Raw genomic sequence first — 7628 nt, 5'->3', positions numbered from 1 at the left:
AGCCGATAGGAACCAAATCCCGCAAGGACGAAGTCGCGTTCCAAAGGCTTGTGCGAGCGGGAGGGGCAAGGATACACTAATACGCGAGACGTGAGCGTTAAAAATATTTCACTTGAAAAAAGTTTTAAATCACAATTACGTTATTGTCAACAACTCTTGGACTGTCAAAGAATTAAGACAATTGTGAAAATATAAAACATTTAAATTTACAAAAATCAAACAGAACTTTACTTACTGCTCTGGAATGGCATTTGGAACTGCGAAGCTGCACCAGCATTTAAGTTCACATTTGGTCTCTGGAATTAGCCTGCTCATCTGAGAGTTTTTCTTTTGTCTCATGAGTCATCTAAATCTATGTGTGTTTGTTTTTTCTTATGACTTGTGATTATGGCAAATGTCGTCTTAAAAGTCCTCATCTTGCACCTGGTTTGTAAGTTTCGTCATATATAACATCCATTAGGACATCAGAAAGATGGCAAGCATCCTTTTGGCCTCTGGAAACTTCCATAAGAGGTGCTCAAAGTGCTGCATCTTGCTAAACTGGAGGGATGGATTTGTCTGATCCCCTTGCCCCTCTCTGCTCCAGATTAATTTAGGCATTTTAATTTTGAAATACTAACACACAACAGGAAATGAGTCTTTCCATTTGATCATCACTAAAATATGGTAATAGAAAGTCTTGACACTGCCAACCTCCACTAACAAATCTGGCATCTACATGCTCCATGAAGTGATCTGATAGGTTAGGGCCAGACAGCTCTCCCTTCATGAATGCTGAGAGCAATTCCAGAGTTGCACAAAACATCTAGGCCACCTGTGTGCAACCTGAAGAAGTGCAGTGTTCCTGAGATGGCGTCACACTCAAAGAACATAGGCTAATCGTCAAAACTTAAGTTATTCTGGAGGACGTGCATTAAGAACACATAGCAAACATGTTCATTTCACCCACCCTTGCATTAGTCTCTATCCAGCTGACAGCCATCAGCGTATCGGGAGAAACCAGTGTGTCGGAATGTCTCTTCACAAGATACTAATTCTTTTATTTTAAAAAAAGCAACTAAATAGGCGATCAGCACAGTAGTTAAGAGTGTGGGCCTCTACTTTAGGTCTCCTTTCTGGCCTTCTCACTAAGGAGCTGTGTGGTCTTGTTTAGCTATTTAAGTCCCTTTGTGCCTCAGTTGTACCATCTGTGAAATAGGGGCCTTCAGAGTTCCTCCCTCACAGAGTCCTTGTTTGAGGACTGAAGTGCCTAGAACTCTAAGCATGGGCTACAATGATCAGCTGTAGTATTTTTAATACACAAATTGCTCCTGGCTTCCTCATTCTGTGCCTATATCAGATGGTCACATATCTCTCACAAAATGTGTAACCTGTTGATCTAGGGATCTTCAAACACATTTCCCTACTGTGTCCTTAAAAAATACTTTGCAAAACCATGTATTCTGTGACATTCTTAGCTGGCATATAAATTTCATCGTAAGTTTAAATAGCTGTGAAGGACATATTTGTCAGCACATTGAACGTCTTGACATTTTACTATCTCTCCAGTGGAATCTAATCAGCTTGATAAGTGTGATACCTAACATCATCCATTTGAAAGTTATATACATGGGTTCTTCCTTAGCATTGAAAATTTTTTTCTCCCCATGATATATCTGATAAAGGATTAATATCCAAAATATTACAAAGAACTCATACAACTTGACAAGAAAAAAACAACCAACCAAGTAAACTAAAATGAGATTTCACCTCACACCTGTCAGTACGGCTATTATGCAAAAGATAACAAGTAAGTGTTGGTGGGGATGTGAGGAAACCTGCTCTGCTGGTGAGAATGTAAATTGGTGCAGCCACGATGAAAGACAGTATGGAGAGTCCTCAAAAAACTAAGACGAGAACTACCACGTGATCCAGCTACCCCACCTCTGGGTATTTATCCAAAGAATTTGAAAACCCTGATTTGAAAAGATGTCTGCACCCTCAAGTTCATTGTGGCTTTATTTACAATAGCCAAGATATGGAAACAACCTAAGTGCTAAAACAGCTGAGTCAATAAAGATGTGATTGGTATATATGTGATAAATTAATTTTTAGGAATTAAAAAGCAAACTTTTACTGGAAATGCATTTCGTAATGAGCTGACAGACACATCTCCCCTCATTTCATCTGTCCGTGGATGAATATGACATGGTTAGAATGAGGCAGCGTTCGGCTTCAATTCTATTCTTATTTGTTACTTTTATAGATATTTGGGCTGAGAACTCTTGTTCATCTAAATGGTAAAGGAAAGAATTTAGTCATTAAAATGTCACTCAATTCTTTAAATCCTTCTGTGTCATATACCACACATCACGAAGTGATCCATCAGCAAAATCTGTTATTAACGATAACTTAAGTCTTTTTTCCATGTGGTTGTGAGACAGGGAGAGGAGTGCCACCATTTTGGAAAAGAACTGGTGACCAACCTTGAGCAAACCAGGCTTTAGAAGCTAAAGAACAAAGTATATCTAGTTGCCACAAGACAAGAAGCTCAACTATAGATTTTAACCTTATCTGTTCTGGTGCTTTCTTGCAGAAAATCCTCATGCACTCCCTTCCCCTCACAGACTCACTCTTTATTCCTGAGAGCCACCAAGGAGCCACCTGCTGCTGATCAAAGAAGTCTGACGATTTCTGCAAATTATCAGAGATCATGAGACAACCCTCACTTTTGTTATAAAAGCAACTTGCCCCTTCTACTCTGGGAGCTGGCACTTTTCCCCCCTGCCTTCTCCCTTGTGCACAAGCCATCTCTTTTAATAAAAATCTTTGCTTGCCTATGAGTCTGGTGGAAGTGATATTCATTTCTATGGCATTGCTGTCCAAGAATATGGAAAGGGCCTGGGAAAAACTGCAAAGACTTAGAAAACATTAGATGTACAAGAAAAATTTGTTACTCAGTCATGAAAGTCATTCACTTTTCAGTTTCTGGGAAATGCACCCAAAAGGCTTTACCACGACATATCAAAAGAGTATCCATTATCCTTGTCACCCCTTCACTCAGAAGCCCCTTGTTAAAACCAAAAGTGTCAAAAAGGGTCGGGGAAATTTTAATATAATTAATTTCATTATACCTTTGGAAATATTGTAATATTTTTCACAAGATTTTTTAAAACCATATAACCTCTTTAAATAGATTTTGTCAAAACTGTGGAGCAGCATTTAGTGTATGAAATTTATGAAAAATGTATCACTGGCAAATAGTGCCCAACTTCAAGTCATTCAGCCACATCAGATTTATTCCTTGTGAGAAAAAAAAGACTTCATTTTTCAATTACATGAAACTCTTGATATATAATTCAAGGAACATTATTTTAAAAACTGCTGAGGAATAAATGACAGAATGCCCCTTGTAAGGTGAAGTTAGATAAAATTGAAATAATATGTCCATTTTACATTATGAAACAAAATTAAACTTTGTTTCTCATTAATTAATTTTCAATAATGCAATGGAACATAGCTAAAAATATAAGTGATCTGTGAAGGATGGATTATAATAAAATGTATGTCATTCCTTTGATAACTATGTATACATGTGAATTTTTAAATTTTCCTGGCATTTCTAATTTTGAAAAATGGGAAGTAGAAAATATAAAGCATTTTCAAAGATAAAATAAGATGAGAATTGACTATAATTGGAATAAATATTTCACATGACTGGATGAGTAGGTTTTAACAACTTCATAGAATAACATGCTGAATCTGAAGGAAATTATGTTAACATTTGATCTGTGGGTTTTTGTTCTGTGTAAATCATCTTGAAATATTGAGTAGCCCCAGAAAACATTCTAATTACACTGAAAGGAGCATCACAAACAATATTTCTTCAGCTGTTCTAAGTTTTGTTTCGTCGTAAGAGCAAGTATTGAGATTAGCTCTAGACACATTTTAAAGAGCTGTTTTCAGCTTCCATATCTCTAACCAAGGCTTGTTTGCTTTACTTGCCAGAGACGCTCGGTCAAGAGGGATGCATTTTATGAAAGAGTACAGGTCCTCAAATGGAACTTGTCATCACCCCCACTTTGCCACTTCTCCCGATGAATTCAGAGCACCCCAACATGGGCTGTGGTACCTCCTCTCAAACGTTGGATAAACCTGTATAGTTATGTATAAATAATAAATAAACCTCACATAGGTATACCACGGGAAAATAGGAAGCCCCCTCGGTTCATGGTGCCTCGACTTCAGTCATTAAAGGAGCTTTTTCAGACCCATGTTTTCAATCATTTATGTGTGAGACCCCCTGCCAAGGTTTGCCTCAGTGACATCGGGGTGGGTGAGGGAGCGGCCTTCTTCCGTTAGATGGGGGAAGAACTTTGGTGACTGCAGGGTCAGCCTCTAGAACGGAGAACACAGGGCAACTGAGGAACAAGAAGTAGATTCCCTGCCAGGCTGCGGGCCCCCATTGAAGACCTTTTTGATTCATCATATTGTTTATGTGATAACTACATTTATGCAATTTGTTTACAAAAATAAATAAACAAATCCACAAATGGGATTTTATGCTCAACCTTTTTAAGTTACATTTTTACTGATGAGTGAGCCATCAAAGAAGTTTGGAGGCCACAGTGGCCTGCAGAAGAGAGGACCGGAGAGCAGCAGCTAAGGCTGGACACCACCAGCACCCCTGTTGGCTTCTCTACCCACCTCTCCTCTTCCCTCTGGGCCCCTTGACCTTTCTCTCCTACCCTCTGCCTTCTCCCTTCCTCCAGCCCCACATTCTCAGAGCCCCTCAGACACTGCTAGGCACTAGGGCCTCAAGGATGCCAAAGGTGCCTTTCCTTCAGAATTTCCTTCTCGGTGACGCGGGCCGCTTGGAGGTACCTGAGAACACCTGTCTCAGAACTGGCTGCCTTTGTTCTTGCTGGCGTTGGTCTCCTTTGGGTGTGGTGGTGAAAATACAAACCACTGGCTGTTTTGTGTCCCAGTTTCCTACATCGCCTTTTCCCTTTTGCCCTCCCCCTTTCTGCTAGGCTGTCCTGGACCCACTGCTCCAGGAAAGGGATGGAGAAGTTGGCACAAAGCAGAGAAAGAAGAGCCCCTGCTTCAGAAGGCAGTTTCAGAAGCCAGCTTCAAGGGGCAAGGAAAGATCTCAGGACCTAGAAAATAGATCTTGTAGAGTCCACCTGGACTAAGAAAGAAGCTTCTGCCCAGGCCGGTGGGGGAGCAGGTGTGGAAGGCTGGAGGTGGATTTGGAGGAGCAGTGGGTGTTTAGAGTTGGGTTCCCAGGGACGGTGCCATCCTGATGGGACACTTAGGAAAGCTGTGGGGCAGCTTTTGGTCCTTGTGATGAGGAGGAATGGGACTGGGATTTGGGGGTCAGGGACATCCCACGCAGTGAGACATCCTGCATTTGCCAGGACTCTCAGTGTCTTCCTGCCAGGCATCTTTGTACTTGAAAACCTGTTTGTGTCGATCAGAGCCTGGAACCTGACTCTTTTTGCATCAGCCATGAACTTCAACCATTAAAGTGACCGCTTTTCCCTTTAAAGACTTGATTCCTAGTGTCAGACAGAAGCCCTTGGGAAGGGTTGACACATCATCTAGACCTCGGTGTGGAAGGCAGTTCCGTGACAAGGGAAGGAGGAGGCGGTCACAGGTGGAGAGAAGCAGGCAGAGGGAGGGGCCGAATGTGGCAAATGCTGGCAGCTCAGGACTTGCTGATCAAACGGGTGAGGTCACCCGCGCAAGGGACTGTGTGGTGTGGTGGAGGGGCACTGGGGGGAGCAGAGACTTGGGGTCAGGTTCTAGCCTTTTCTTCACCTTGCTGTGTGACCTGGGGAGAGTCCCTTCCCTCAAATGGGCCTTACACAGCATCTTTACCTTAAAAAAAACTTAAAAATATAGAAGTCTGACAGCCCCTCAAAAGATGGAACAGAGCTGCCCTGTGACCTAGCAGTTCACTCCTACGTATGTACCCGAGAGGGATGAAGTCATACGTCTACACAGGACTTGTGCATCACTGTTTACAGCAGCATTATTCTGATGAAATAAAATTATTTTTAAAGCAGGACAAGAAAAATTTTAAACCTAAAATTCTCTCTCTGCCTGTTTGGACCACTTTCCTTCTTTAGTGTACATTGTGCCCCTATATTATACATTAACCAGATCCCCTCAGAAGACAGGAATGTCTGCTTGACTGAAAAAAGCAGTTTTTTCCTGGCACCAGCAAGGTCACTCCTTAGGAGATAACATTCCTTTCCCAATCCTGTAAGGGGTCACGATGACGCACTACACGCCTTGTACGTGCAGATCTGGACCATGAAAACTGTCGATATGCTACTTTGATGTATAATCCTTTGTCTTGAAAACAAAATTGTGCTTTGACTTCTAACAGGTGGAGCAGTCCTCAGAGCTTTCTGAAAGACTGCCTCCAGGGTTATAATCCTCAGGCTGGCTCAAATAAAATTCTCTTTCTTTCTTAGATTAACTATTTTTTTAAAAATTGAAGTATATTTGATTTACAATGTTGTGTTAGTTTCTGGTGTACAGCATAGTGATTCAGTTATATATATATATATATATGTTCTTTTTCATTATAGGTTATTACAAGCTACTGAATATAGTTCCCTGTGCTGGACAGTAGGACCTTGTTGTTTCCTTATTCTATATATAGTAGTTTGTATCTGCTAACTCCAAACTCCTAACTTATCCCTCCTCCACCCTTTCCCCTTTGGTAACCATTAGATTGTTTTCTATGTCTGTAAGTCTCTTTTTGTTTTGTAAATAAGTTCATTTGTATCATTTTTTAAAGATTCCACATATAAGTGATGTCATATGATATTTATCTTTCTCTGCCTGACTTACTTCAGTTAGTATGATAATCTCTACGTCCATCCATGTTGCTGCAAATGGCATTATTTTATTCTTTTTTTTATGGCTGAGTAGTATTCCATTGTACAAATATACCACAACTTCTTTATCCAGTCATCTGTCGATGGACAATTTAGGTTGCTTCCATGTCTTGGCTATTGCAAATAGTGCTGCTATGAACATTGGAGTGCATTATCTTTTTGAATTAGAGTTTACTTTTAGATCGACTGTTAATTAGGTTTTCATCAACATTCATAATCACCAAAAAAGTGTAAACAACCCAAGTATCCACTGATGAATGGACGTGGTATTATCCACACAATGGACTATTATTCAGACATAAAGGAATTGAAGTCCTGATACATATAACATGAATGAACCTTGAACAAATTATAAGTGAAAGAAGCTGGTCACAAAGACCACATGTGCTTCCATTCATATGAAAATGTCCAGCAGAGCTAAATCAATAGAGACTGAAAGTAGATTGATGGTTTATCGGAAATGGGAGAGGGGGGTGGGGATTGACTGCTAATGGGTAGGGGGGTTCTACTGGGGGTAATGAAAATGTTTTAAATTTATTGTTGTGATGGTTGTACATATCTGTGACTATATATGAAAACCAGTGAACCATTGAATTGTACACAGTAAGTGGGTAAGTTGTATCGTTATGAATTATACCTCAATAAAGCTGTCATAGTAAAAAAAATAAAAAAATAAAAAAGGGGTGGTGTAATGTAATGGTTAGGAACACAGATTCTGAAGCCAGGCTCCCTGGG

Source organism: Camelus ferus, chromosome 6, assembly GCF_009834535.1.
Source record: "Camelus ferus isolate YT-003-E chromosome 6, BCGSAC_Cfer_1.0, whole genome shotgun sequence".
Lineage (NCBI taxonomy): Eukaryota > Metazoa > Chordata > Mammalia > Artiodactyla > Camelidae > Camelus > Camelus ferus.
This window is presented reverse-complemented; position numbering follows the sequence as displayed.